General features: G+C 38.9%; 1 protein-coding gene and 1 non-coding gene across 2 annotated transcripts in view; one reads left to right on the forward strand and one right to left on the reverse strand.

The window, feature by feature from the left end:
* Positions 1–24882, forward strand: part of LRP2 (LDL receptor related protein 2) — a 197293-nt gene that overhangs the window by 10368 nt on the left and 162043 nt on the right. The gene's annotated exons all lie outside the window — the stretch shown is intronic.
* On the reverse strand, positions 7630–7703 carry TRNAV-AAC (transfer RNA valine (anticodon AAC)). Its single transcript has one exon. It is a non-coding gene; the product is annotated as a tRNA-Val (tRNA).

The following is a 24882-nucleotide window of genomic DNA, read 5'->3' on the forward strand; positions in this document are numbered from 1 at the left end:
ACAGAAGCAATCAGAAGAGAACTCTACAAATGCCCATAACTCAGCCATCATCACCTGTACTTCAACCTACAGCAATTGTCACCTGTCTTATAAAATCCTCTTTGCCCCACATTCTCTTCTGGTTGTCACCCTATTTTCTCTGTTCGTCTTTGTAGCAAAATTCCTTGGTATATTTGTCTATATCCACTGTGATTTCTCTGCTCGAATTTGCCTCAAATTCATGCCATGTAGGCTACCTTCCTTCTGACAGATATTTGTCTTGCCAAGATCACTGATGAATTCCATGTTGTTAACTGCAACCATCCATTCTCAGCTCTGGACTTATTTAACTGTTCAGCAGTGCCTTCCTCCCTGAAATACCTATTTTGGCTTCCTAGAAACCACATTCTCCTGGTTTCCTGCCTTCCTTGCTGGCTTCTCTTTAGTATTTCCCTGGCATTTCATGCTTGTTCCTGTTCATTTCCCTGACTACTTTTCATCTCTATCGTCTTCTTCTCTATCTACTACTTCTTTGGTAGCCTCATCTTGTCTTATGGCTTTAAATACCGTCTGTATGCTGACAACTTCCAAATTTATGAATCTAATCCAGACCACTACCCTAAACTTCAGAACCATATATCCAACTGCTTATTTGACATATCCACCTGACTGTCCAATAGTCATCTCAGACTTATGTCCAAAACTGAGCTCCTGATCTTCACTAATGCCCCAAACCTGCTTTCCACATAAACTTCCACACATAGTATATGGCTGCTCCATCCTTGTTCAGACTCCAAACCTTGGACTCTGCTTTGACACCTCTTTTTCTTTTATACCTCACATCCAAATCCATCAGAAAATCCCATTATTTCAATCTTTAAAATATATCTAGAGTCCAATCACTTTTCACCATCTTCACTTGTTGTGCACTGATTCAAGTCACCTCTTACCTGGAATATTGCAATAGCTTCCTTACTGAGCATCCTGCTTCCTTCGGTTTCCCTTCTGTCTATGCTCGACACCTTTTTAGAACATCAGTCAGATCATGTCACTCCTCTGCTCAAAAACTCAGTTGGTTTCCGTCACATACAAGTTGGGTTGTCCAGAAATAGATACTGAGCTGGAGTTTGAAGTGCAAGGTGTTAATTAAGATTAATGTTCGTGAAGGAAAGAGAGAACACAGAGATGGGCAGAAGAAGGTGAACTATGACAAGGCCTCAGTCAATCTAAGGGGGGTCTCTGGGGCAAGAATTGACTATGCATGTTCTGTGTCAGGCCGAAATGGCCTTCCTTAGTTACTAGATGTGGTCTGTCCTTGGAGGGGCATGATCTTGAGAAGGTGCCTTTCTATAGCTGAGGTGGACCCCAAATGAGCTGACTGCATGCAGAGAGTCTTTGAAGGGGACTCTGCGTGGGTCCACTATCGCTTTCCATCTCATAAAGAGTCAGAGTCCAAGTCCTTACAATGGTCCATAGGACCCTAACCAACTGGCCTCCATATTACCTCTCTGACCTTATCTCCTCCCTTCCCCCACTCTCAGGGCTCTAGCGCAGTAATAGCTTTGCTTTTCCCCAAGGTGGTGAGCACCTTTGAGGCCTTTGTACTTGCTTGCTCTCAGATTGTGCATTACTCGCTCCTTGCCTCTTACAGCTCATAGGTCACCTTCTCAGTGTGGCCTTCTCTGATTCTTTCCCGATTGCCTTTTCTCCATTGTACTTTGTTTATTTATTTACTTTTGTCTTTCCCTCCTTAAGATGTAAATTCCACCAGGGCTAGGGATTTTAATCTTTTTTTATTCATTGCTTTATCCCCGGATAGATGCTGCATGAGGGATGGTAAAGCTAAGAAAGGGCATTTCAGCCCATTACCCTGTCCCTGGTGTTGCCCCAAGCTCCTGGAGGCCCCAGCAAGACCTGATGGAGAAAAAAGAAAAGTGCTGTCGCTATGAAAACAAGTGGCTTAGCAACGCTGTTTCTCTCCATCTGACTCTCCCCTTTCCTCCGCCATGCTGCCCCCAACTGCTGCCGATTCCCAGCATGTTTGACAGTAGCTGATTCTGCATGAGTCTTTCTTACTTGCATCCCAGATCCTTCATTATCCTGTGAGAATCCCCCGTACATACAGAAGTGGGCATTTTGCTATTTTTAGGACAGATTTGATACAATAGATTTTACAAAGAGATAAGCCAAAGTTTTAGACCGTTATGTTAGTGGACTGTCGTTCTGTGTTTAAACAGAACACACACACACACACACACACACACACACACACACACACACACACAACTGTCTGAGACCACAGCACAGTGAAAACAGCCTTGGTCAGATAAAAGGCCCTCTTTGAAGAGGGTAGTGGTTCCCCTACTCAAGAAGGTGGCTTGGACTGTGGTGAAAAGAACATTGCACATCTAGTCAGGACGTTCATGGATCTTGTTCCTGACGAATGAAGGAAAAATGGGCCCAACCAAAGCGAGCCCCAAACTGCTGAAAAATGCCCATGGCTGTTTGTCCCCTGGGCACAATCTTTCTCATTTCAGACCCCATTCTTTTGAGGACTCCATTTCAACCATGACCAAATAGGTTAGAGGCAGAGGAATGACTCAGTTACATTCATGTATGGGTAGAGATGTGGGAGATAATTATGGCCAAATGTTTTGGAGTGCTTTCTATGTGCTTAACACTGTCCTAAGTGTTTTACAAGTATTAGTTTACCTGCTTCTTCATTAACAGTCCAAATTTTATGGATAAAAGACCAAGCAAAAACAGGTGAGATAATTTGCGCAAAGCCATCCAGTTACTAAGTGGTGGAACCAAGATTTGAACCTAGAGTCCTTCTTCTTCCATGTTATTACTGTGGATAAGTAAGAGCAATTGGAAGATAGTGCCTCTATGCGATCAAACAAAGCCTCATTTAATGAGGCTCATATTATGAGAAGGTGACCTCGTTTTAGAGGTTAACACCTTTGCAACCCAACTCTTAGACATTTTTGTGCTACTTTTGGCAGTTATTCATTCATTCAATACATGTTTATCTAGACCTTATCATGTTCCAGACATGATGTAACTAGGTACAACAAAGGATAGAGAGATTCCTGCGATATAGGCCTGTCCAAAACAGCTTACTTTTGAGAAGAGTACATTTCTACTTTAACCTAGTTTTGTCTACATACTCTTTAGGTACCGACCCATCCCTGTCTGCTGCCTTTCTCATATACTAGCATTCCATTATCTGGCAATGTCCTTGTCTCTATAATTACATGTCTTTTAGTTCAAAAGACGCTTACCCATGCATAGAGTTCTATTCCAATTTTCCATTAGGGATGACAGTGATTTTTAAAGGTTGTTGTTGTTTAATACTGATGGAAAAATTTCTATCAAGTTCTGTTATTCAAAGTTCTAGCAGAAAGTGATCAATAACCATTTGAGGAATGAGTCTCTTTACATCTGAGAAGGCGGCTCTTACAGAGATTGGGAAGGCCTTTGTCTGTGGACTGGATGTGCTGAAAGGTCTCTTGAGTCCACAGCATCTCTTAGCCCAGCCAAAGATGTGTGCTCTGTCACCATTACAGCCAGTTCTTTAGAATAAGACCATGTTTCCCCTTGAAACTCTGGTTAAAGTACAAAAATATTTATCCCTGTAAGGTAAAGTAGTTAGTTGAGACAGTAAAGCACAGTAAATGTTTGCCACAGCAGTTTCAGAGAAAATGAGACCCAATGCAGTTATATTTTGGTGGGAGATGAAAGAAGGGAAGAAGGTGAGAGGTAGTCTTGAAAGGGAGCCAACTAACGCTTTTTCGTTGTTTTGCCTCAGTCAGCTTTTCTGGGGCAAAATGTATCATTGCATGTGTTTTTTCTTAGGATGGCTCTATGGAGAGTTTCTGCTGTGAATCTATCAAATGGACCTCAAAGACAGAACTTACCTTCTAGCCTGGCTTTCCTCCCTCTAGTTAGCTCAGTTGAAATAGGATTGTTAGAACAAAAGGAGTGGTTGACCCTAAAACAATAAAGATGCAAGATTCTATCAATCATTCCTTGGGGATTCATCAGTGCCAGTAAGACTGAGAGGAGGGTCTTGGATTTAATATACCTGGAAGTTACAATTTTTCTAGACCATAATGATGACTATTGATGGGAAATCATACCTTTTTTCTAGTTAGTATGCAACAAAAAATAATTTGCAAATGAATAAAGTAAAATACACACATTTCCCAAGTAAATTGCGAAATAGTTAATTTTTATGTACCGAACTCTGAATTGTTTTTTGTCCAGTTCACTCTGACGTAAAAATTTACTTCTTCCCCAATATTTGGTGCAGTGAGGTGTGGAAAGAATTTGCTAAGTAATCATTGGAAACTGAGATTCTAGTGAAAAACAAAATGCGTGGTTTAAAAATTGAACGTACTAACTGGAAGACAGCAAGTTAGATGCTTCTTGCTGTAAATAATTAACCCCCACAGCTCAGACAGGAGAAAACATGGGTCTTGAGCTAAGCAGGACTTGAGCTAAGAAGAACGCGTATTGTATTTAACACTTTCATTTCCCTGTAAGGGAAATCAAAGAGGTCTTTAATAGTTGTGCTGACTGTGAAATGTGCAACAAAATCCCACTGTAATCCAGATTTATTTTTCAAGTATTTTGCTGTGATTGAAGGACTGAGAAAGTGAAGGGAAGAATGGTGTTTTATTAAGGCCCTAGCACTCTTTCCCTTTGGGAGGCCTAAGCATGATTTGTCACAGTGACCTGGGACTTTGCTTCCCTCCACATCTTTCTTGCGGTGGGTACATTAGTAGATCAAACACAACTGGCTCTGTTTTTTCTGCAGAGAAGCGGTGGATCTACTCATTGAGAACTGGATTGACAGAAGACGCATAGCATGTATTCTTTCTGATTCTCTGTAACAGTGCTGGTTTTCTTAGGGACCACCCCCCACCTTTATTAGGTGGGGAGCAAAGGGTTGGCCTTAATTTTTCTCAGTCAAGAAGGGAATAAAATTTTGCAATTCTCATAGGGGTGGGCTTTGAGTATTAGCATGAATGAAGTGCTTTATTTTATTTTAAAGATTAATATAGACTAAATTTGACTTTATGTATGTGTATAGTTCTATACATTTTAATACCTGTATATATTTGTGTAACTACCACCACAGTCAGGATTAGAACAGTTCAATCACCTCCCCCAAGTTCCCTTAGGCTATTCCTTTGTAGACACATCCTACAAACAGTAGGTTTTAAATTCTTTTTTTGAAAACTCACTTTCCCATATGAAAGTCTCAATTTCCTTTCTTTTGTTCATTTTTATTCAAGACGTGTTCCTAGCTCATTTTTGAAGTAATTCAAAGTGACATGGACAGCTTGCAAGGCTGTGTTTTTTTTCCTTTATTATAATGGAGGAAAAAACTGGAAAGATGGCAACTCTTTCAGTATAACTATATAAGAAAAAAGTTTCCTTGCACTTGTCTTTTAGCTAGATTGGAATCTGCAAAGAAAACATACTCAAGAAATCTCCCTTGGAGCAGAGGACAGAGGTTTATTTTTTAATTTAACGATTTACCCCTTGACACCTGGGAAATGATTAGTTGATGTTTTCAAAGAAGATTAAGTCAATGTGGTTACTTAACTGGTAATCAGGTGACTTAAATCAATTAACTCCTTGTTAACAATTTCCATCAATTTTGTAAATAAATGACTAAATCAGTAAATTCTACTCTTAAGATTAAAGGTTATTTCCTGATTTATTTTATTGATGACAAATTAGAGATTTTCTTCTCATCTCCTTCCCTCCCTGCCAGCTTTGCTCTTACAAATGAGAACTCTTAAGCTAGTTATAGGTTTAGAGAAACACACCAGGGTGACTTTTAATATATAGTTTTAAGGAAAAGAAGGCTGAAGGACACCTTTGCTCTTTCATCTCAGCACAATTTGAAAGAATGATTTAGGGAAATGAAACTTACTAAGTAAGTGTATACATAATATTAAAAGAGAATGGGGGTAGCAAGTAATGAAACTCACTCTAGGATAAGCTTTTACTATTAAGTTTTCAAATGTTTTATGTTTCTAAGTTAAAACCGAATGAAGATATAATAAAATGAAACAGAACTTGGCTTTTATCTAGAAGTGAACTTGAATGGATACTTTGGGTGCTCCATTTAGAGGGAATTTATAAAAAATGTTGGGGTATATTGATTGCATTAGTCTGTAAAGCTTGATTGCAGCTTTAAAATACCATAAAAATATACAACTAATGTGTTGTTACTTTTTAGAATCCTTATAATTGAAAATTTTCTTGCTGCTTATATGATTTTATTATGTCTTGGTCTCCAATGAAGCGTGTAAGCAAGAACATTACAAAATTATCTCCCTTCACCTCAAATCTGCCATTGCGTTTTCTGAAAGGCATTGAACACTTGGGGGTCTGCACTGCAGGAAGGATGATATGAGTTTGTTTAGGATTGCTTCAAGAAGGAACATTTGGCATTTTGAATAACTTTTGAAGAGTTAGTACGTATTTACAGACATTCTATGCTAAAATCATTCACATTTTATAGAGAGAAAATTCTTAGTTTCCTTGAAGGTGTAGAAGGTAGGCTGAACTGTGGGAATGAGCCTGCAATGTAAATTTAAGGCTAATTAAATGTAATTCAATCTAATTAATTGTAAATTTATTTTGCAAATCTAATTAAATGTAAATTAATTGTAAATATAATTAAGTGTAAATTTAAATCTCTGGCTGCCAAGCAAAACTGCGGGTCCTTCCTGCTATTGTAGAAACTCTGGCCATGCTCCTTCATCTGCCCAAGGATCCTCATTCTCAGGGATCTACCCTGGACGTAGTTAACCTGTGGCTGAACCCTTTCTGGTGCTAGACACTGCCTGGTGTTGGAGCTTGGAGATTTAGCTGCATCACTTCCCAGATGTGTACCCTTGGGCCACTTGACCTCTCTGAGCTTGTTTCCTGGACTATGCAATGGGCGTTAGTAATTTCTACCCCAGAGGTTCCTGGGAATATTTAAAGGACATTTAAAGAACTTGTAAAGTCCTGGCACTTGGTGAGCATTCAGTAAACATTTGGCCCCATAGGGAACCTGGTGCTAAATCATTCATAGTTGACCCGCTTTGGGTTAGGTCAGTGTATCAGAGCAGCCACCATGCTGTGGTCTTTTGAAATAAAGGAACCACTTGTCAAATCCTCTATCCATAGAAATTGCAGGGGAAAACCCAGCTATTTTAAGGAGATGAAACTATCAGACAGGGGGCATTGGGAGACAGGGCTTGTCATCTGCTTTTATACTCTCAGAATATTTGGTCCTTCCCCTGTCAGGTCCTGAAAGCGCAGATCCAAAGTGTCGTGTTACAGAGAATGGCAACCTTCTCCATGGAGCCAGTGTTTCCATTTCCTGTGTCCTGTACATGCTTCCTGTAAGCTTGGTCCTGGGCAGAGTTGACTGATGATGTCTCTATGACTCTGAGAATAAAAATGATGGGGAAGCAGGGGTCTAAGTAGAACTCAGTGTGCTCTCTGGTCAAGGAGAAGCATTTCCAGAAGAAAGAGTATATTTGAAGATGAACACTTGGCTTTGTGGGAAGTTTCAAGCAGAACATGTAAGAATCACAGTCAATGATGTTTTTTTTTTAAGGAGGGCGTAGCTCATAGTGGCCCATACGGGGATTGAACCGGCCACCTTGGTGTTGTTAGCACCATGCTCTAACCAACTGAGCTAACCGGCCACCCCGTGTTTCTTTTCTTTTACAGCAGTTTCTTATTGTTCCATGAAACTAGAGAAATGTCAGTGAGAAGTTCAACAGGTGAGAAAGCTATAAAGCTAGTCTTGGTGAATAATTACAGTGACTTTGATCATGAATATGTTTATTCCACAAACATTTACTGAGAGCCTGTGGTACCCAGAACTGGAGACTCAGAGATGAGTAAGACATGTAAATAAACAATTATGCTACAAGGTGAGAGGTGTTATAGTAGAGGTTTGGGAACGCAGGAACGGGAGTTATGAAGTCGTGTAGGCCTGAGCAAGCCAAGGGAGAGTGCACAGATTCAGCATTTGCACCTAGTGTCGAGGGACGTGTGTCAGCAGGAGATGGAGTTGGGAACGTGGTTAGGCTGCGGAGGACTTTGTACGTCAAGGTAACGTTGATGACTTTGAAGAAATATAAGCTGGGAAGTGCAATGATCATATTTCCATTTTCTAAAGATAATGCTTGTTACAATGAGGAAAAGCAGATCAGCCAGATATGTTAAAGAATTACTGTAATTATCTGAATGACAGATGATGAAGGTTGAACTGAACTTCCTAGTTGGTACAGCTTCCTTAGGTAGCTGGAAATGTGGAGGGGCTTTTTTTGTTGTTGTCGTCACGATGCCTGAATGTTACTGCGAGCATTTAGAGGGCAGAGGACAGGGACGCTAAAGCAGCTGCGATATACTGGACAGTTCCACACTGCAAGGAACTGGCCAATCCCAAATGCCAATAGTTTCTCTGTGAGGCCCCATCTGGGTTGATAGGGAGTAAACAAAGATGCGGGAAGGAATAATACTGGTAATAAGAGCTGACATTTCCTGAAACTTACTGCATGCCTCAGGTACAGCCACCGTAACTATTGTTTAGTGCTTGTGACAGTCCAGGGAGAGAAATACCATTACTATTCCCATTTTACAAATGATTAAACCTGAGGCAAGGTAGGTTTGTCTCTGAATCTTGCATGCTTAACTCTAATGCTCTGTTATTTCCACATACTTACTCTCTTGATTCTGTAACTTTTATTGAACACATCCTCCATTTAATAAAACAAATTGATCCATTATAAGAGGAAAAAGAGAAATACATTTGCATTGTGTACTATGAGTTTATCAAATTGCAGAATATACCTCTTGGAAACATTTCTTCCAGTCAAGTTAGAATATTGGTAAAGTATCTCCTCCAAGTGTTTTTTAAAATACGGAAAATGTTCGAGACATTTGTTTAAAATGAGAATGGCTTTATGGATTGAGAGAAACTCTTCTTTTGTGATAAAACAATTGATGCTCCATGAATGTCTGGTGAATTGAATTGACTCCATGGAGGCACTTAGTGGTTTTAGACGGTGCCACGATCTTGCAGATTTGTTTTTTACTTCATATAAAAGATAATCTGCCTCAAGCAGGATCTTTGTAATTTGTAGGCGTGTGTCAGTAACACTGGATGAAGAATGTGGCTCTTTCTTGGACATGCCTTACACTTTCTTGCCTCTGTGCCAGTTCTAGTTTGTTCCTCTGCCAGGCATGGCCTCCCTTCAGACCCACATATTGTAGCATAAATGCACCTTCATCCACAGGCCCTTTCTTGATCTCCACTGAATGTTATCTGAACCTCTCACAGCACTTATCATCATACCATGAATTATAATTATTTATGTATGTATTTTATCTCTTCCTCTAGAAAAGGACCACTCACGCTAAGAGTTATACCCGCCTCCTCTGGTATCCTGTGCCTGGCACAGAGCCATGCATAAGCTAGAACTGAAGAAATCTTTGTTTCATGGAAAGTTAAAAGAACGACATATTAATAAGTTGTAGTAAAGCAACTTCGTCACCTAGGGGAGGTGATATGCAGGCTTTACTCCAAACTGCTGTTGCAGAACAAGATAAACATATGTTTCTCTCTTATATAACCAGCAGTAGAAGGCTGGTTTGGCATTTCCATGGTGTAATCGGGGAACCAGGAACCTATCTTCCTGCTCCACAATTCTCTGCTGGTGGCTTCCATCCCTACCTTTGCCTCCTTGTCCAAAATAACTGTTATAGCCATAACCATCTCTGTTCCAGGCTAGGGAGTGAGAATAGAGAAGGAAAAAGAAGGGTGTCCCTTCTCTCTTTAAAAAAGACTTTCTGGGAGTCCAATGCAACACTGCTTCTTGCATTTCATGTTATTGATCAAGACTTAGTCTTATGACAACACTTAGCGGAAGTCTGAGAAATGTAGCCTTTTAGCTGAACACATTGTTCTTCTGAGTGAAAATGGGATTCAGTGTCTGAAGAGGAAGGGGGAATGAATATTGAGGTAGGCTGCTGTGGTCCTGACCATAGATGACACTGGGCATTTGTGCAGCTTTGAGGACCACTTTTTGGGAGAAATATAGACAATTTGAACTGCATTTGTGGGAGAGAAACAAGGATGATGAGAGAACTGCACACCATGTTATGGGAGGAATGATGGAAAAACCAGGGCTGTTTCTTTTGGAGAAGATTCTGGGGAACAATAGCTGGCTTTCTCTTCAAATATTCTATCCTATGGAAGAAGATAAAGCCTATTATTAATGATTCTAAAAGATAGGAAGTTGTAGACATACAGCATGCACCAAAAGAATGTTGGAATTAGACGTTAAGGTCTCTTTTAACCGCATATAGTACAGACCTTATATAGTAGAGATGTGTACCATATATATGCATGTGTGAGTCTCTTATTTTGAGGTTAGAAATACTGCTTATTCTCTGGGTTCGTTACCTCAGAACCACCTTTTCTTAATGGTTGCTATAGTGGCGATTCTGTTAGCAGTTTACATTCTGAAAAACTCAGGACTTTTCCTTTTGTGAAATATAGCCTCTGTTTCCTTCATGATTAGCCTTTTTCAAAAGGTCATTGAGTCAGAAACAATTTCCACACTTAGAGTGAAGTGAGGAGAATTCGTAGATTGTAGATACTAAGATCAAACTTGAGTAATTCCATGTTGTCTAACTCAGTAATTCAATCAATATTGTCACTATCAACTTTTTTGGACTAAGATCGGTGTCTAGGCAACTGGTTAATATTATTTAGTTAAACATTTTGATTACTATTGTTATTATTATATATTTTATTACTATTATTATATTATTACTAAACATTTTAAACACTCCTGAAATGTAATTATTGAAAATGTCTGAAAAATAGGTACTATTAATCAGAGAAATAAACTAGGAAAGAATTAACTTATTATACCAAGGAGTGATGTATTTTTGAAAGTGCGAGAAAACTTGCCTATCTTTGTGAATTGAGTTCTATTTTTCTAGTTCAGTTTTATTTGGAATATATATGTATGTATGTGTGTGTGTGTGTGTGCGCGTGCGCGCTTCTCTTGTGAACTTGGGATATAAGAAATAATTTATTTAAGGAGAGAGTATAATTTAAAATAGTGGTAATGTAATAAAATAATATGAAATTTCTGTGTTGAATCAGCTGTTTTGGGAATCAACTATCATTTTTTTTAACCTTTTTTATTTTATTTTATTGGGGAATATTGGGGAACTGTGTTTTTCCAGGACCCATCAGCTCCAAGTCAAGTTGTGGTCTTCAATCTAGTTGTGGAGGGCATAGCTCACTGGCCAATGTGGGAATGGAACTGGCAACCTTGGTGTTATGAGCACTGCGCTCTAACCACTGAGCCAACTGGCCGACCTCAACTGTCATTTTAATTAGGGTAATTTAAAAAGATTCTCATACTGCGTTGCAGATTATGAATATAGAAGTGCTAGAGTATAAGCAAAAATATATGAAACGAAAAAAACTGACAAATTCAAAGGGAGACAATATATATAGTGTTTAAAGTATCAGAAAACACTTGGCTAAAAATAGTGACAGTAGCTCACCTTTGTTGAACATTTACTATGTGCCAGGTCCATAGTCCTTTTTCTATCTTCATATTAACCTTATGAGTTGGAGCCCTTATTATTCTCATTTTTAGATGAGGAAACGGAAGCATGGAAATTAAATTACATGCCTGCCATGGTGTTAGTAAGAGGTAGGTAGAGTTGGGGTTTCAGCCCAGGCTGTCTGACTCTAAGGACTTACCTCTGGAGAGTTACTGGGCTTCTAAGCAGCCTGCCCTTCCTCCCTCCCCTTCCTCCCCGAATCCCCTCCCCCAATTTGAGAGTAGTGTATCAAGCATATAGCCTCCTGGTCATTGAGACTCTGTGGAAAAGCTGTTGACTTTTAGACATGCTGGGCTGAATGGAAGAAGGGAAATACAGACTCTTTGACGTAATGTGCATTCCCAAAGTGCACCTTCAGGAATGCATGTCAAGGCCATTCCTGGATCCGCAAGCTTTCTAACCGTGGCCGTGTGTGTGTGTGTGTGTGTGTGTGTACATGCATGAATACACATGTGCATTGGATGGAATTGGTGAATCTTGTGTTTCCAGTGGAAGGAATTCTTTGAGTTACAAATAGTAGAGTAAGGGGTTTCATTTTACAAAAGAACCAAAACTAGTGTTTCAATAAATCATGTTCATTTGTTACTTGATTCTCTAGGTCTTTGAAGTCATTACTTTGGCAATATTTCCTTGGGGCCTTTTCCTTTAGCCCAGATTAATCTAAGACATTGATCTAGAGATGTCACCAAATCCTCCTGGAAAGGCTTCAACTGGCCTGTGCTTGTGTGGAAAAATGCTATCTCCCTGCTGACAGGTTTCTGGTATCAGCAAAGATGGCCCTAGTACACATCCCACAACCAACGTGGTTTGATATCAGGAGCCCTGATAAGATACTCTATCTGCCTAAAATCTGCCCCATCAGGCTGGTGAGGAAGATATTCGTGCATTAGAGAATGTCTAAAATGCCACAATTAGAAAATTCATTCCTTTGAGGGCTTCCTATTTTCTGCTGAAAGTGCAAATACCCATGGAAGTGTTTTAAAAATCACTTAAATGTTGCTGTAAGTTCTTTTGGGAGCAGGTTTTGGGGGTCATTCATTGTCTAATTTAGGACAGGTTGAGAGTCATGAAAACTCTAGCCACAGTATGGGGATCAAAGGGAGAGAGAAGAAAAGGATTTTTAGACAAGGGTGGGGGGAATGAAGCCGAGGTAGAACCATTTAACTAGATAAGGCCCTAATCGCCTCATTCCTGGGCTATCAGAAGAGCCTTTTAAGTTTAAGTTGCTTTTCCCTCTTTGTAACTTTTTAGCCATGAAACAGTGAAGTGTTGAGTGGTCTTAGTAAACAGTGAACATAACCCTTCTCAGGGAAGAACTGGCCTCACTTAGTTTCTGGCAGGAAATGAAATGGTTGTGTTCGTTTGCTTTAGAAGAGCCAAATTGCTGTGGGCTTGTTCTCTTTCCAGTAGTGTCCCGACAGCTGTTATTCTGCCTCCTTAAGGGCACGCAGACAAATGGTGTGCCAGAGCTTCAGTATATGTTTGTTGGATTGTACTGAGTGTGGAGCATCTGCTCTGTGAGCTGGAGAATACTTAGGAGGGTGGTAAGGTCTCTCTCTTTCCTCACCAGGGACGCCCAGGGCTGGGGTCATGCCAGTGGGATATTTTATTTCTCCTTTTGGATATCTAGGTTTACATAAATCCATTCTCATTCAAGCAGAAAGAAGGTAATAACTTAAGATGATAAAGTTTTCCTTTGAATGTATTAGAAAGGCATGATCACAAATGATTGTATTTGAAGAATATGTTTGCACTTGTAGCGTTTTTCTCTAAGAGGAAGTTTAGAGAACTAGGATAATGAGTATCTTACCACTTTTAGGGAGAACTTGAAATTTCATTCTTTTGAACCTAGGGCCTGGAGAATTTCTGAACTTTCTAAATGGAAAGCTTTTTAGCTTAGTTTCAGTTGGTTAAAATCCTGGATTTCTTTATGTCCCCAGTTCTATGCCATATGTTGAGGCCTGAGTTGAGAGGTCAACAGGAATCCTTTTGTGACTATAAAAAGGTAACCATGTCCAAGTTTAATGTGCAGTGTAATGATTTAAGGTCTACTCTGGGAAAACCTTTGTATTTATCATTATTTTTGGGTCTTGAAATTATTCATTTACAGTATTCCACATAAAAACTCCAGAGGATCACCTGGGATATAGAGTGATGTAAAATAGACAAAAATATAAAAATACTTACTGTAGGAAAATAGAAAGATGAATGAAGAAGAAAAAGGAAACCAGTGGCAAGCTTGATTTTGGCTCTAGCTGGACCTTTGTTTCCTGGAATCAGTCTTGATTTTGAGTCTTGCCCTTGACCCCAGACTGGGCCAGTAGATACTTTGTTCGTCCTCCATCCATCCTTGTTTTCAATGCTGAGCCTCCTATGAGCAAGGAGGCTCCTACAGGCAAGATTTTGGAAGTTTTGTCAGTTAGATATTAATGGAATAAACAGGTCTTATTTGGTAAAGGCGTCAATCCCTGAGTATTTTATTTCCTAGACTGTTAGAATGTTAGAGTTGGGGGAGGGGTGGGAGTGCCCAGGAGGACATTTCCCCTTCATGGAGGGGCTGCTGAATTCAGGCAATTGTGCCAATGGTTTACAGAGATCTCTTTAATCCTCACCAGAACCTGATTTTGTAGGTCAGAAATTTTGCAGTTCAGGCCACTGCTTATGGGAGACTCTAAATCCAAGTTCACTCAAGCTAAGTCAGTTAAGCAACAAATATTTGTTGAATAAAGGTTCAATGGTAAATAAGAGAAGCAGTTCCTGCCCTCATGGAACTTCGAGTTTAGACTCATCTGGGGACAGTCAGTGCTGTTGCAGGGGTTGGAACCGATGTATCTCTTGGCTCTTAGTCTAGTCTAGTATTTTCTCCATTAACATTTTATTTTAGCCCTTATTGAAAAGTCTGAATTTCTTACTGAATGTAGTTAAGATTTTATTCAATTATTACAATGCCATTGTCTAATTCAGGACTGTCAAGAGACAGCCAATTTCCAGAATTGAGACGGCCACTGAAAACTCTATTTTTGACCAAATCCTTAATGTCAGTTTATTTTCTTGTGATTGCCATTTTAAAAAGTGTAACACTAGCAAAACTTCAGTAAGCAATGATTTTAATTATTTGTGTGTCAGTAGATATTTTATTGTATGTACTTTCTAGTATAGTTTATTCCCAAAACAATTACCGTTTTCCAGTATTAAAATTCTAAGTTTCTATTTTAATGCATGGTTAAAAATGTATGTTAATAATAGTGACATTAGGTTTTTACTGCCATTACTTATGATAGTTAAAATACGGATTAGGCAATGTGTTAGGAAATACACTCTACCTTTCTTCTTTTTGCTTCTGACAATCATTGCAGTTGAACTGGTAATTCCATTTAAGCTACTTTTAATATTGGGACATTATAATTTCACCATATGTAGTCAGAAGCCCAAACACCATTTCAGTACACATGGGTACCAGTTGGTAATAATATAATGTTGTTGATTCTGTATCAACAAACTATTGAGTTGTTTCAAGTCATCACAGTCACATTATAACATGACGTGATGACATTTATAGAGCCTGGAAGTGATTTGGAGACCTATAAATGCTGTTTGCACCTAGGCAGAATAAACTGGGGCCATAGAACTTCTGATGTAACCAATAACCTGCAGGAGAGGCATGTTCTGAAGTTCTTTTTTGCTCAGTCTGTTAAAATCAGACTGATTTTAGTAGAGGATGCACAAGAGATTTAGTGTCATTCTACTATGAAAGTCTTTGCAAATATAACAGATTCTGTTTTATAGATTTTCAAGTTAACAAAATCAGCTTTACCTTTGATTCCATATAGGGAAACTAAAACCATGATTATATTATGTTATCAAACTGTGTATAATACAAATTACAAATTTTGATTTGTAGAATCAGATGTTCTCTTGCAGTCGTTTTTGGGTGGGGCAGGGTGTAGAGTACTCTTCACTTCAGAGTAATGGTGGATATAAATGTAATGTTTTACAATATGGGGTGGGGAGTCCCCTCCTTTACTGAATTAGCAGAGAATGACCCGAACATATGAATAGGCTCCCAAGGATTTGGGGTTGACTTCTGAGAGTCTTTATGGCCTCTCATGGAGGTCAACCTGCACAATGACTGTTGAAATGCTGAATTGTTAATTAAATTGGAAGAAACAGTGACTCTAAACAGCAGTGTCCCTTATAAAAGTCCGCAAATCATCAGGAGCTCCAGACTTTATCTTTTGGAAATCATCTTGACTTCACCCATATATTCTAATGCATCACACATTGTTTATTTACTGAGAGTCATCTGGACTGTGCCAGGCACTGGGATTACAGAAGTGTTTATTCCTGCCCTTAGGAGCTTAGGGTTTGGAATAATGTTCTGTTCATCGTAGAATCATAATAAATTACTGCCACCTTGCTATCATCCTTGTTTTGGCCCTTCATCTCATCTACTTCTTCCATTCATTGTGTATCATATATCAGATCATAGTAGGAGAATTCTGAGTTTCTACATATAAAATCCTTCCCGAGATATAACCCGTCACTAGAAGGGGAAAGCAAAAATACAAAAACACTGTGTAAAACATCAGCAAAACCAGTTTTTTAAAAAAGGAATGACATACTATATTGTTATTAAAAATGTTGACTTCAGTTTACCAGATGATTATCAATACTTGCCCAAGAACAGGCTTTTAAACGTATTGGTGGAAATCTTTCCACATTCTTGCTGCACAGTATTTCTTAAGAGTTTAAAACAATTTTTTGTTGACAGAGACCATACATGCCCCTAAGCTAAATATTCAAGGTTGAGTCATGCATGTGTGTGCACCTCAGCTCATCTAACAAGTGAACGATTGGTAAAGGTCAGTGCTTGTGTAAATAATGTAATGAGTCCTGCCATAGGCATGAGCATTCTTAATCCGAGTTGTCATCAGACTTGCTTACTGATGTAGAAGCATTGCTTGCTTCTGAGTAAATTATATATATGTATATATACACATATACACAAATGTTATATTTATATTGTATATACTATAGTACCTATTATGTATAACATAGGTAAAAAATACCCAATCTATACTTTCTGAAAACGTACACATTTATAATGAGATCCTATAACGTCATCCTAGCATGACATTTGTGACCTATATGCCCACTTTACAATTGCATACTGATCCCATATGGATTTGGGAGATGACTAAATAAAAGTAACTTACCATTTTGTAGCAAATTGAGGTTAGGGTGCAAGATGCTAGGTCTCATTAAATTTAGCGTCTGGACACTGATTGTTAAACCTTGACATCTCTTCTCACCTCCCCCTCTTTCGTCGTCTCTCTTTTTCCCTTTCTTCCTCTCTATCTCTTCCTCTTCTCTCCCTGCTCAAGTCTTTAGAGCTTGGTGTAACTATTGTGATAGTCAAGAATTAAGTAACATGGCAAAAGAGAGAAGGAATGCAGCAAGCTGTTTGTGGGATTCCGTCAAGAAGTAGTTATAAATGATGTAGCCAACGATTATAAAGAATCACCAAATCTACCAGCTGGGATTCATTTTCTTCTTTTGCTGCTATTGTCATAGTTTCCAGTGTTAAGCCATTGCTCATTTGATACCCTGATCATAACTACTTGTTAAGATGACCAAAATAGCAGGGATGCTTGCAGCTTTAACACATCTGTATTAATTTGATTTATGGTTCAACACTGGGGTCTAATTAATCAGAATCACCCTGGTTTGATGCTGCCTATAAAGTCTGTGCTTGGATTGAGAGTGCGTCTGTCACACCATTTATAAGCCTTAAGCAGGAAAGTTGCCTGCCCAGACACGTGGATAGTTGCTTATTTCTCACAAATCTCTCTTTTCTTTTTTAGTGTTTGATTCCATTGAACCATTTTCCAATAATTTATATGGCTAATTAAGAAGCCATAGAGGAAAACTTTGGGATATTGGGGCTGGAAATCAGCCCTTTAAAGGGGCATGATTTATAGTTTTTGTACAAGGTGTGTTAAATCGTTAAGTGCTGAAGGGCATTTACTCTTAAGTCGTTTGATTCATTGGGTCCTTATTTACTGAGCAGGCAGACTATCCGAAGTTTTCTTCTGTTTAGATAGTGTTCTTTTCAACACCCTAAGGGTAGCTGTTTGGCCGTTTAAGAAGTAAATAACCAGTTAGTGCCTTCGGGGGAGTAGGGATGAAGGTTTTGGGCTTTGTTTTATTCCACATGGAAGAGTTCATCTATAGGAACTTCATCAAACTCAGCTGATAGAGAAAGCCCTGCGTGAATTATTCGGGGAAGTACTACTCAGAAGACTAATACAAATACATTTCAGTGTTTTGGTACTGGCTGGCAGGAAGTTTTCATTGCTGAGTGTTCTTGGTAAAAACTTGGAGATTTTTTTGAATGTTTTATGCACTTAAATGATTGTCAGTTTACATATATAGTGAGTGTATGTGGCGGGGGTGGGGAGAGGGCATTTGAAGAACTTATTTTGTTCTGGTAATTATACAGTTGGGAAAAGGTTTCCCTATAAAGCAGGTGTGTTTAGGACTTTGTGTTTCATAGCAACAACCCTTTACATTATTGAAGAACTGCTTGAGGATTTTAGATCTTCAGCTTATGTTTTGTCTGGTGTGACTCCCCCCACCTCCCCCCGCACCCCCCAGTGGGGAAGCCTGTGGGTGCACGGTGGAGCATTCCAGGGTGAAGCAGGCCTCCCTGGAACTTAGATTCTTTATCACACTCCCAGGGGAGTTCATTTCACGTTGCTGGTACTAGCAGCTGCAGCCTGATATTGCCCAATCCCAGGCCCTCTTATTAATGGGAGGGAGTGGATTGCTGTTTAAGAAATTTTATTATCTTTAGAAGGGAAGAATTTATTATAGGGGTTTTCTTAGATGATCTCTTTCATGTGGGTTAAGACGTTTTGAGCTCTGAAGGTCCAAGCTGCTTAGAGGTTCTAAGTTGTTCTCAACTGGGAGTGGTACCACCACTCTCAAGGGGTGTTTGGACCTGTATGGGGGTGTTTGTTGTCACAGTGACAGGGGGATGGGCACTACTGGTATTCTTCATGTCAGGGCCTGCTTTGCCAAGGGCAACGGAGGAATTGTTTCACCCTAAATGCCAATCACATCCTCTTGAGAACCCCAGAGAAGTGTGATTTTATATATAATGTTCCGCAATGTTGATTGACGCTGGTTGTGGGGTAGGATGTACTCAATGAAAAAGAAGTAGCATGTGAGAGACTAAAGAGAAGGGAAGAAAGGCAGGTAGGTAGTGAGTGTTTACATGAAAGGGAGAAGAATAGCTCGAGTAGAAAAGGTGGAAACTTAATTTCCCAATTCTCAGAAGCGAGAGGCTATTTTCATAGTGCATCACATTATTCTGCTGGCTTTTGACCACTGAAAAGATACCTTAAAAATGATTAAGCAATCATTTAAGCAATTTTTGAGATCAACTGGCTGTCTTGGGTTGACTGAATTCTGTAGGTTGGATGCTCAGACACATTCAGCTTGGAGAGGAGAGTGGAGAAAGGACACTAGGATAATTTCGGTGGCACCTATAGAAGCTGTTGGCCATTTACCATGCGAGTGAAACTGCTTTGGGTCAGGCCTGGTGAAACTGGAGGGGCTGCGAGGTGAGGCCCATCTCTGCTGGCAGCCTGTTGGCAAACCCCTCACAAGCCTGCTCACTGAGCTCATGCTCCAGGCCACGTTCCGGGGAATGAGATGGAGCCTCATGCCCTTCTCATGACCAGCGTCTCTGTCCTAGTTCAGGCTGGCATCTACCCACAGCAGCCTTTAGTTTTAACACAGTTACTGACTAGTGATCTCTAAGTTTGCTCACTCTCAGCCCACTTAATCGTGTCATTCTTTTGCTTGGTATTCAAGGCCTTTTATTATCCATCTCCCCAACCTTGGTGGCCACTGCGCTACAAGAGGTTCCCTGCGCTTTGCCCATGGAGACTGCTCATTAGGCCTTCACCCATGGGAGGTTTGTCTCTAGTTGTTTGGGCCCTGCGCAATGCCCGGTCCCTCCTGCTCACGCACACAGGCCCAGTGCAGTCTTGTTCTCCGTCAGAAGGCTTGCAGTGAGGCTAGTTGGTTCTTACTTATCCCTGCTGCTTATTTGGAACCAAATCATCTACTGCCATACGGCACAGCTTTGGAGTCAGACTACATAATGTGAATCCCTGATCCTCTGTTCACTAGCTGTGAGATTTCGTTGAGCCTGTTTCCTCATCTATGAACTTGGGCTATCACTATTGTCTCATAGGTTTGTTGTGAGGACTAGTGAGCTAATCTATGGAAAACACTTAAAATACTTGTGGCACATAGTAAATTCTGGGTAAATGAAAGCTATCGTTTGTTTTGTGGGAAGTGGAATGGAAAAGAGCATAGACTCTGGAATCAGACAGGTCCTGGGTCTGAATCAGATCCTGGTTTTCTACCTCTGTTATCCTGGGGGAAGTTTATTAATATACCTGAGGTTCAATTTCCCCTTCTATGAAATAAGTAGAAGTCCCACTTTATAACATTTCTAAGAGGATCCAATGGATGTGTATAAAGCTTTTCATATGGTCCAATACATAGCAGTTTCTCAATATACAGCAGCTATTTTTGCATGTCTATTTAATTTATAATGTATAAATAAATCTGTAAGTTCTATAACAAGGAACATTTAGCTTTCTTTGTTTCTTCCACAAACCCTAGAACAATGTTTTGCACACAGTAGGTGTGACTTTTTTGTGACTTTAGTGAATCTGACATCGTATTCTTTTGGCCCTTTTGATTTTTTAATTGCACTTAAATGATGTGTGTACATGATCACTCACCAACTGGCTTTGTAGTTTTTGCCCAAAGTCTTTGACTTCTTGAAATGTTCTCTTACTATTGTTTTGCTCTATCAAACCACCTGGGTTCTGAAACAGTAATTTAGAAAAAGCAGTCAACTGAGGGGTTTGTAAACTGGGCTAAAAAGAAAAAAATAAAAAGAATTCTGGCCACCTATTTGGTGATCTAGCTGTGTTATAAAACCAGGCAGATAACATATTGCGCAGAAAGAGAGTAGTAGGTTCGTTTGCTGTGTGTGTCTTGTTTCAGTTCACTCAGTTGTGTCCTTGCCTGTTCCACCAGTTGACATTATGCAGAGCAGGGTCTTCCCCACAATCTGTTACCCTTGGCTGTCAGGGCTGCAGTGTAAAGTTTTGGAAATAAGTCAGCGATTGAATCTTCAAAAGGGGACTGGTCCTGCTTGTGTGGATAAGGTGTGAGAATTGCAGTGAATCATCACCCAACTTATAAACATTGGAAGTATGTATATCAATACAAAGGGAATAAAAATAAAGGACAGAAAAAAAATGAAGTAAAATGATAGAGGAATTAAGGAATTGCCCCTGATATTTGTTTCTTTGAGTTCGGTGAAGTAGGACTATTGGTCATGTAGTGTTTCATGTTTTCAGAAAGAGCACATGTATCTCTTCAGGCAGACCAAGTGTCTGGAAGGACCAGCGCATGTTAAGAGGATCTAGCAGGAAAATAGGATTTGCCATAGATATTACCTTCCTCTGTTAACTTTGGACAACAATCTATTGACTATGACTTGCCTTTCTCTTCTAAGAAGACAATTCATGAGCTGGAAAAGAAACTTACAAGAAAAGGGCAAAAGAATGAGACGGTTATTAATATGACTCAATATTTATCTCATAATATTTAAAAAACTTCTGGATATTCCTCTTATTTTAAATTATTCCAGATTTCATTTTTCTTTGTTTGGATTTAAGATGGTAAACTCCAATTTAAAGTCTCATTATTTTCCTTGATGGTTTTTTATATCTCTGATATATAATGATCCCAACAAAACGAATCTCACAAAGAGGAATCTTCATTACCTGTTGAATATGCATTGACTATCTCATGTGTGCCTAATGCTGTGCTAGAGACAGTAAAGGATACAGAAGTGGTGTTCTCAATCCAGTGTTATTCCCTGTTCAAGAAAAACAAATGGCTTATTCCCTCCTAGACATTACCTGTTATTCTAATATCTTAACACATTCTTAGTCCAACACTTAGACTGGAAAGCTTGGGATGTGACTATTTATGAAGAAAGGATTACTCTTGTTTTTTCTCCAGCTTGGGGCTCTATTAGGTTGGAAACTAAGTTTATCCTTAGGTCTTCTACAATTTTTTTTGAAGAGATTGAAACTCTGACTTTCCTCTGTTGCTTTTGATTGTTATGAATTTTCCCATGGCCAAGAGTTTTTATGTGCAATGTTTGTTGCCAAGTGGACTACTAGTTTCTAGTTGAATTATATGAGCATATAGTATGGATGCCACACCAGTCCAATTAATGAATTCAGTTAATGTTGATAGCAACTTCGGAAAAAAAATCAAATTTTTACGTCTTCATTCTTGAGTTTGGTGGAATAATCTCCCCCGCCCCCTTTTTTTTTTTTGCTGCAAGGGAACATACAACAATGGCCAGTATAGCAATGACCAGTATAACATGACCAAATAGACATGGATGCTGCAACTAGAACTGCCAGGTCGAAATCCTGGCTTTACATACATTTGATATTTGAGCTTAGGCAGTTACTGAACTGCTCTGGGCCTAATTTCTTCATTTATGAAATGTTCGTAATAATGGCATTTGTTCCATAGGGTTGTTATGAGGATTAAATGACTTAAAGCTGGCAAAGTGCTTAGAACAATGCATGCCATGTAAGCACCACATGTTTATTTTTTTCATCTTTGCACCATTTATTTTGATTCTTGGGAAAGGCTAGTGCTGGGGATGTAAGTTGTCCATTTGGTTCCAGTAACTCTTTGTCAAATAAAAACCTGGTTCCTAACAAAAGGTTTTTATTTCAGCACGTGTTATGATGTTTTCTTCCATGGTTTTTACTAGAGGAAAATATTTTAAAGTTATAAAAGTTATTGTTTACAAAACTACCTCTTGGTTAAAATCTGGAGTGGTTGATTATGGATGTTTAGACACTGTTTGTTGAAAAAAGTCTTAAGTTTTTCTCTACTTAGATTTTTTTCTGCCATAAACTCAGTGTTTGGCTCCAGTATATGAAATCCATTCTCCCCCCTTCCCACATTTTTTTGGACTTCAAATTATTAAACAATAAAATATAGATACTATCTAGTAACTTTTAGGGGGGTTGTGAGTAAAGGCTACTTACTTAAAACAAAACATTCAGAAAATAAGGTGAATACAGACCAATTGAAATGAGGGGCACCTGCAATTGTTATCAGACCAGACCTTGACTAGTCACCAGCAGTTTGTTTTGAAACAGCACTATTTGCTTTATAATAGAATGAATGACAGGCTTCTGACACCAGTGGAGCATTTTGGTTGATTGCTAAGAGGCCACCCAGCAACGATAAGAGTATCAGTTTGTTTTTTCTGGATAGATATTTCCAAACAATAGTCATTTGGGAGTTATAACAAGCATGTAAGTTAATATTGAAAAGGTGAATTTGACAAATGTATTATCAGGGATATATTGATAAATTGAGTAAATTGGGTTTGATATATTGCTTTAGATAACTGAGTATTTGGGAGATCAAATGTGAAAAACACTAACCATAAAGAGTTACTTAATTGCAAAATTTCCCCTACCAGTTAAGTTTTTTATGTAAGTGATTTTAAATAACTGACTTCAAAGTGCTTAAAAAAATGACTTGGGTGTCTATTTTGTGTTCTTTTCATGATGTGTTTAACTTCGTGTTTTAGCAAAAATAACAAACCTCAAAATTTGACTTGGAAGAAAAGTTGCTTAAGGAATACTACTAAATAATATATGTGTTTTCAAAACAGGCAATATATTGTTTTGAGAATTTAATTCTGTATATTTAGTTTCTAAGTTTACGCTTTTCTTTTTCCCATAGCAGTGTGAAGGAAGCTCTTTGTAAGTGGACAGATCTTTAGATTGTTATAATTTTTGAACCAGAAGTTATTAGATACTAAGGGAAACAAATGTACTGAACTTTCAAATGTAATACCTTGGATTATAACAATAGACCTAATTGATAAAAGTGATTTAATATATGTTGTGTTAATAGCTAAACCTCCAAAGCCCCTAATCTCCCATGGAAATATTGCTTTGTAGAACAAAATCCAATGAGAAGTTCTGGGATTCCAGAGTGAATTTGTACATTCCTTAGGGGCATTTTTGCAAGGGAGGTTGTTGTGTTTTAAAGGTAGTTGATAAGAGACCTGCACCACCAACCCCAGACCTGCACCACCAACCACCATCATGCATTAGTCTATAGAAGGTATTTGGGTGTACGTATTCCTGTACCACTCGGTACCACCATTTAGCCAAGGGAAGTTTCTGACCATTTGCAGCATACATTATAAATCAGGATTGTCTGTCACTACCAGACAATCAGATTTGAACATTCCATGAACAAAGTAGCCTGTATCCCCTAGGAATAGATCACTTAGCTATGTTTATGTCATGCTGTTGATATGCCTGCATTTACACAAGTCAGGATAGCACATTGTTTATTTATTTTAGGAGTAGGTAATTGGTCTGTATATTTACCTAATTTGGGGTTAATTAGCCACAAACTGAAATGAGTAATTTAGCATGATTGCTTAAATACGTGAGGAAAATACAATTATTCTTCTACCCCCCAAATTACTTCTCTACCGTCTTGGGTTTTTGAAAATAATTTTGAGTCTTCTCCAAGTTGGGCTGGTGTTGGCTGCTCTCTTTAAAAAATTTCCTCCTTGGCACATAATGCATGAGGAGATCACTGGTCAGATATTTGGGGGAAACTCAGAGGATTTCCAACTGCCAAATTAGTCTCCTGGGGAGAACCAGGAAAATTGAAGGATATATTGGTTAAATGAAATGAACTTGTTTAAGTTATATTCTCTTTCTGGCATCACTAGGGGATAATCACTGCCACTTGGGAATGTGGCAACTTTTAGAGCCAAGTTTATGCACTCTGGTTGTCTGCAGAGATTTTTTTGTTTTTTGTCTTTTTAATTTTTAAATATTTGTTTGCAGAGATGAGCTTACAGACCTTGCATCTTACAAATTCGTTAAAAAACAAAAGCCAAAATATGGGTCTGAATCTAAGAATGAGAGACCATCAATTGCCATCTATGATTTAGTAACAAGAAGGCACTTTAAGAAAACTATAGGGTGGGGAACTGAAAATAGCACCGTCAAGCAAATGAAAAGTTACTCGTGATGTTATCAGTCAGAGATAACCACT

The sequence above is a fragment of the Rhinolophus ferrumequinum genome, chromosome 8, assembly GCF_004115265.2.
Source record: "Rhinolophus ferrumequinum isolate MPI-CBG mRhiFer1 chromosome 8, mRhiFer1_v1.p, whole genome shotgun sequence".
In the NCBI taxonomy this organism is placed as follows: Eukaryota; Metazoa; Chordata; class Mammalia; order Chiroptera; family Rhinolophidae; genus Rhinolophus; species Rhinolophus ferrumequinum.